Here is a 7,021-nt window from a genome sequence, read left to right as displayed (position 1 = left end):
GATGCAAATCCTTCTGAGATGGTCTCTTTTTTTTTTTCTGAGATAAAATCCACATAACGTAAAATTCATTTTTATTTTAACCACTTTATTTTTTTCTTCCAGTTTTACTGACATATAATTGACAGAAGTTTAAGGTGTACAGCATAATGACTTGGCTTACGTCCATCATGGAATGATTCCCACCGTAAGTTTAGTGAACATCCATCATCTTATATAAATACAAAGTAAAAGAAATAGAAAAAAATTATTTTTACCTTATGATGAGAACTCTTAGGATTTGCTCTTAACAGCTTTCATATGCGACATTACAATGGTGTTAATTATATTAATCATGTTGTACATTACATCCCTAGGACTTATTTATCCTGTAAGTGGAATTCTGTACCCTTTGACCACCTCCATCCAATTCCCCCCTCCCCCCCTCCCTCCCCACCTCTGGTAACCACCAGCGTTATCTCTTTTTCTTTGAGTTTGTTTTTGACGTATAATTGACCTACAGCACTGTGTTGGTTCCTGTAGCACAACATAGCCGCTCAGTATTTGTCTCCATTTTAAAATGATCACCATGGTAAGTCTAGTCACCATCTGTCTCCATACGAAGATATTGCGTAACTTTTGACTGTATTCCCCACGCTGCACATTTCATACCTGTGATTCATTTATTTTGTAACTGGAAGTTTGTACCTCTTTCAGCCATTCTGAAGTGTGCCATTCGGTGGTTTTTAGTACATTCACAACGTTGTACAATCATCACCACTATCTAATCTCAGGACATTTTCATCAGCCGAAAAGAAACCCCACGCCCATTAGCTGTCACTCCCAATTCTTCCCTCCCCTCAGTGCTAGGCAACCATTAATTTACTTTCTGTCTCTATAGATTTGCCTATTCTGGAGATTTCGCATACACGGGATCATAAAAAACGTGGTTTTTTGTATCTGGCTTCGTTCACTTGGTGTAACGTTTTCCGGATTCGTCCGTGTTGTAACATGTATCCGTATTTCATTCCTTTCGGTGGCTGTTAATGTTCCCTTGTATAGGTAATGTGACATCTGTTTTATGCCATTCATCCATTCATGGACATTTGGGCTATTTCTACTTTTTGACTTTATGAATAATATTGCTGTGAACATTCATGTACAAGTTTTCCTGTGAAAGTGTGTGAACTTATACCTAGGAGTGGAGTTGCTGGGCCGTATGGTTAACTCTGGGTTTAACTTTTTGAAGCGCTACCAAAATAATTTCCACAATGGCAGCACCATTTTACACTCCCACCAACAATGTATGTGAGTCCCAGTTTCTCAATCTCCTCACCAACACTTACTTCACTCTTATTATTATGGTTGTTGTAATTATTATTATTGCCATACCAGTGGATTTGAAGTGATACCTCGCTGTGGCTTTGATCTGCATTTCCCTAATGACTATTGACGTTGACAGTCTCTTCATGTGCTTATTGGTTATTTGCATATCCTCTTAGGAGAAGTGTTTATTCAAATTCCTTTGCCCATTTTTAAAATTGGGTTGTTTGTCTTTTTGTTACCAAGTCATAGGAATTCTTTATACCTTCTTGATACTAGATCCCTATCAGCTATGTGACTTGCAAATATCTCTCCCATTCTGTGGACTGCCTTTTCACTTTCCTGACAATGTCCTTTGATGCATGAAAGTTTTAATTTTCAGGGAGTCCACTGTATCTATTTTTCTGTTGTTGTTTATGCTTTTGGTGTCATATTTAAGAAACCATTGCCTAATCCAACCTCCTGAAGATTTACACCTGTTTTCCCTTCTGAGAGTTTTATAGTTTCAGTTTTTACATTTAGGTCACTGATACATTTTGAGTTAATTTTTGTGTGTGTGGTGTGAGGTAGACATTCAAATTCATTCCTTTTTTTTTTTTTTTTTTTTTTTTTTTTAAGCGGTTCGCGGGCCTCTCCCTGCAGTGGCCTCTCCCGTTGCGGAGCACAGGCTCCGGACGCGCAGGCGCAGCGGCCATGGCTCACGGGCCCAGCCACTCCGCGGCATGTGGGATCCTCCCGGACCGGGGCCCGAACCCGTGTCCCCTGCATCGTCAGGCAGACTCTCAACCACTGCGCCACCAGGGAAGCCCCAAATTCATTCTTCTGCATGTTGATATCCAGTTGTTCTGGCACCATTTGTTGAAAAGTCTATTCTTTCCCCCATTCAGCGGTCTTAGAACCCTTGTGAGAAATCAGTTGACCATAGATGTATGGGTTTATTTCTGGAGTCTCAATTTTATCCCATTGATCTATATGTCTGCCTTTTTGCCAGTACCACACGGTTTTGATTGCTGTAATTTTCTAGTGAGTTTTGAAATCAGGAAGTGTGAATCTTCCAAGTTTGTTCTTCTTCTTAAAGAACAAACAAAGAAGAAGTTTTGGCTATTCAGGGCCCCTTGCATTTCCGTTATGGATTTTAGGTTCAGCTTTTCCATTTCTGCAAACCGGAATTTTGATAGGGACTGCATTGAATCTGTACATTCATTTGGAGGGTTTTACCATCTTAACAATATTAATACTCCAACTCATGAACATGGGATAGCTTTCCATTTACTTAAATCTTCTTTAATTTGTGTGTTCTGTAGTTTTCAGTGTACATGTCCTAAATGTCCTTGGTTAAACTTATTCTTAAGTTTTGTTTTGTTTTTTTCTTTTTGGTACTCTTGTAAATGGAATTGTTTTCTTAATTTCAGTTTGGGATTAGGACAGTGTTTTGAACCAAGGGCACAAGCAGGGAGAAGCAGAGAATGGCAGTTGACAAGTATGAACACAGAACAAAATCCAAGAAATTATGTGAAAAGGGAGGAAGTTGGGAGAGAGACAGATTGAGAACTGTACTTGAAGCAGATATCTAAGCAAAGTGGACAAGATCCCTGCAGCAAGGCAGGAGTATCCCAGGACAGATGAGAGCACATGGGACAAGGAAAATGAGGACAAGCACCAAAGGAACCTGTCTGGACCAGGCAGACTGCTTTCACCAGCTGCAGATGAGTTTTCATGACTTCCTTAGAGAAGAGGAACTGGTGTTCCTTCAGAAGGCTTTGTGTATTTCTGTCTCTGCAGAAGGAGCCGAACAGAGTTCCCTGGAGCCCTGTAAGATCAGACATGCCCAACAAAGGCTGGCCCCATAAAGAACTGCTACCTCTCGGTGTTTTTATACTGTAATGCTTGGACCAGAGGGTTCTACCTGTAGGAATTCTGGCACCTAGTCAGCCAGCTACCGGCTCCCCTACCCTTGAACAAAAGATGCTTTGGATTTCCATCTGAGTGGAACAAAAGTCCCACGTATTCCTGGTGCTTCCTGCGGTTTTGCTCCGTGGGAGACCTGGCTGGTGTGGGATATTCTCTCCCATAACTGTGGTGGGGGGGTGGGGAGTAGAAGGAGGAGGAGAAAATGGAAGGGAGGTCAGAGCCTCACTTCCTAGAGGACGAAATCATCTCCCTTGATAACTGTAACTATCTGAAAATTGTTTCAAAAGAAAAATCTCTTTTTGTTATCCTGGCAATTGCTCAAGGAAATGGCTTTCCATCAGCCTCTCTCTCTGTCTCCGTCTCTGTCTCGGTCTCTCTCTGACCCTTTCTCTCCCTTTCCACCCTCTTTTCTCACACTCAGCTGCCTCTTCCCTCACTTATTGCAGAATTCTAGGAAGAAGCTGCACAGGAATCAGAGTGTCTCTGAGCCCGGGGTGAACATGGTGCTCCATTTTTGGATACATGCAAATATACACCCACCCCCAAATATTAATGACCATAATTTTGCTAAAATGTTACAGAGGCTTTACTACCTGCCATGTGCTTAACATGAATTGTTTCATTTAATCCTCACAAGCCTGCAATAGACAGTTACTCTCAACTACATCTGTTAGATGTGGAAACAGCCTTTAAAAGGTGACAAAACCTACTCAGGGTCACTGAACTGGAAAGCGGCAGGTCCAGGATGCGTCCCCAGGACCTTCTGCTGACTTCGGAGCCCATGGTTTTTATTAACGTGCTGTCCCAGCTCTCTCTACTCGCCTCTGGGGATGGAGATGCTCCAACCAAGCCCCTCCCCCACCTTTATTTTTCTGTTTCTTCTTGGCCAAGGTGCTCCGGCAGAGGATTTTTGAACCTGAGTCCTTGCTATCGCCAGAGATGGCTGTTCCACCCTCACCTCCATCTCCTTGCAGGGACCCTGCTGTTGTCCTGGGCTCCCTGCCTGATTCCCGGTCCTGCTGATTGAGAACCCAGGTCTGGTCAACCTTGTCATTGACCCATTCAGCAGATGGCGGATGTGTCTGTGCACGTCGCTGGGCCAGTCTGTGAGGCTGAGAGATAACTGCGCGGCACCCCTCACCCCCGCCGCGGGCCGTACCAGGCGATGCTCCCACCAGTGGTGGAAGAGGATGCCTGCTTCCCCACGAGCTCGTGAGCACAGACTGTCACGCAGCTTTTTGATCATTACAACACAGTAAATCAAAACTGATAGCTCACTGGAGTATTTTAATTTGCATTTTTTAAATCACGAGTCAAGTTGAGCACCTTTCATATATTTTTTAAATTTATTTACTCTATTTATTTATTTTTGGCCGCGTCATGTCTTCGTTGCTGCGCGCGGGCTTTCTCTGGTGGTGGCGAGCGGGGGCTACTCTTCATTGCGGTGCGCGGGCTTCTCATTGCGGTGGCTTCTCTTGTTGCGGAGCACGGGCTCTAGGCGCATGGGCTTCAGTAGTTGTGGCTCGTGGGCTCAGTAGTTGTAGCTCGCGGGCTCTAGAGCGCAGGCTCAGTAGTTGTGGCGCGCGGGCTTAGTTGCTCCGCGGCGTGTGGGATCTTCCCGGACCAGGGCTCGCACCCGTGTCCCCTGCATTGGCAGGCGGATTCGTAACCACTGCGCCACCGGGGAAGCCCACCTTACAGATTTTTCAGAGCCATTTCTATTTCCTCTTCTAAGAACTCTCTGGTGAGATCTTTTCTCCATTTTCCTGCTGGGTTGACAGTCTTTTCCCATGGTGCTTTGCAGTTCTTTATATATTAGGGAGATTAGCCATTTGTATGTGATAATAGCTTGCAAATATTTCTCCAGGGTAGTGTTCGTCTTTTGCTTTTAAGTATAAAGAACTTAAAAAATTTATATACTGAAATTTACCTATCTTCTCTTTTATGCATTCTGGGTTTGTGTCATGCTTCAAAAGGTTTGTTGCATTCTGGGATTATTTTCTTCTAATACTTTTGTTTCATTTTGTGAAAATTTTAAACCCTTAAGCCATCTGGAATTTCTTTTGTACAGTGTGAGGACACAACTTTGCTCTTTTCCCCCCAGTGATGTGTGATGCTACCATGATGTGGGACGCAACACCCAATACCCAAGCACCTCTGGCCTCTTCTGTTATTTTCATAAATGTTTGTCTGTTCATTCAGTTTTAATTACTGGAGCTTCATAAATTTTAATATCTCTTAGGGCTGGCCGCCCTCTGCATTTTTCCCCCATTATAAAATAATAGTTATCACTGCCTGTCGGTTCCCGTCATCACTGGGATGGAACTTGGGAACAGATGGATGATTCCCATATGGCCTCTGAGGAAGGAAAACCTTTGCAGAAACTTAACTCACAAGAGTGGGAAAAGCAAAAGCTTCGGCGCCGATAGACAGTGGTCAAACCTGGACTTTGCTTCTCACTAACAGGATGACCTTGGTTTGTCACGTGACCCCATCAAGCCTCGGCTTCATCTGTAGTAGGGGGACAGCTACCTGACAGTGTTGATGTGAGGACTGAAAGCAGTCAACCCTCGGCCATGTGGGAGGGAGTTGGTATTTATTAGATTCCTGTCTCTCCTGTCTTATCCTCAACATTTCAGCATGAAAACAAACTCAATTCTAAATAATGCAGGAATCCTCATTTTAGCAGAGGCAGGATCCTGGGGTGGAAGGAGCACAGACTTTGTAGAGAGAGCAGCCTGCGGGCAGATAGTCCTTCCGCATTCCACGCTGGGAGAGACCCAGGGAGCACTGCTGCATTTACTAGTGGGAGCCCTTGGGCAAGTCCCTGTATCTCTCTGTGCCTCTGTCCCCACCTCTATAAAATGGGAATAATAGTGCTGGCCCCATAGGGTTACTGGGAAGCTTAAATGAGATACTGCATGTAAGTGCTAAGAACAGGGGATGGCATTTAGGAAGTGCTGAATGACCGGCGGTCCTGTTAGTGTACAGAGAGGCACATGAGGGGCTCAGCCAGGGCCTGCACACATCCTTCTCACGGCACAGGGGACATCAGAGGGACTTCAGTTACTGACTACTGAGTGACTAAGGAAGGGAATGGTTCACCGTCCTCTACCCACCCATCGCTGGGTGCCCTGTAGCTCCCCAAACACACAAGAAAGGCCCTGCCCCGGAGCCCCCTTGCCCCGGGCATACTGCCCCCCATGTGTTCCCAGTGGGCTCTTCGATCCTCTCCTTCATCCTTTGTACCTAGATGAGGCTTCTCTTTCTCCAAGAGCACAGTGGGACCCTGGATGGCTTTTCCTCTGGACTCCACTGAATCTGGCGTCAAGCCCTGCGAACCCCCCGCGGTCTCTCACTAACGGTGGCAGAAATCTCACTCCCGGAAGGAGGGACTGTCTGAAGCAGGGGTGTGTGTCAAGGCTGCAGACGGATGCCATCCCAGCCACCTCCCCACCCCTGTCCCGTGTCCGTCTTCCCAGTGTTTAAAAACTGATCCCAAGATCTAAACATCTGGGAGCCACCAGGCCACAGAGTAAGGGACGTGAGGTGGGAAGAGACAGAACACGGGGCCAGAGAGGGGAGCAGGGGCCGTCCGTGCCAGGCTCTGCCTGGCAGGCTCAAAGCATTTGGTTGTTGAGCAAGTGAATAACGTAGTTAGACGGATAGTTCAGAAAGTTCACCCAGCGGCTGATGCAGAGAATGCATTGGAGCAATCAAGCCTGGAAGCAGAGAGGCTACTGCAAGTGGCCCTCGTAAGAAGTGACACGGGCTGCGGAAGCAGAGCGCCAGAGAGAAGAGATGAATGCAG

Source organism: Physeter macrocephalus, unplaced genomic scaffold (genome assembly GCF_002837175.3).
Source record: "Physeter macrocephalus isolate SW-GA unplaced genomic scaffold, ASM283717v5 random_390, whole genome shotgun sequence".
Classification (NCBI taxonomy): Eukaryota; Metazoa; Chordata; class Mammalia; order Artiodactyla; family Physeteridae; genus Physeter; species Physeter macrocephalus.
This window is presented reverse-complemented; position numbering follows the sequence as displayed.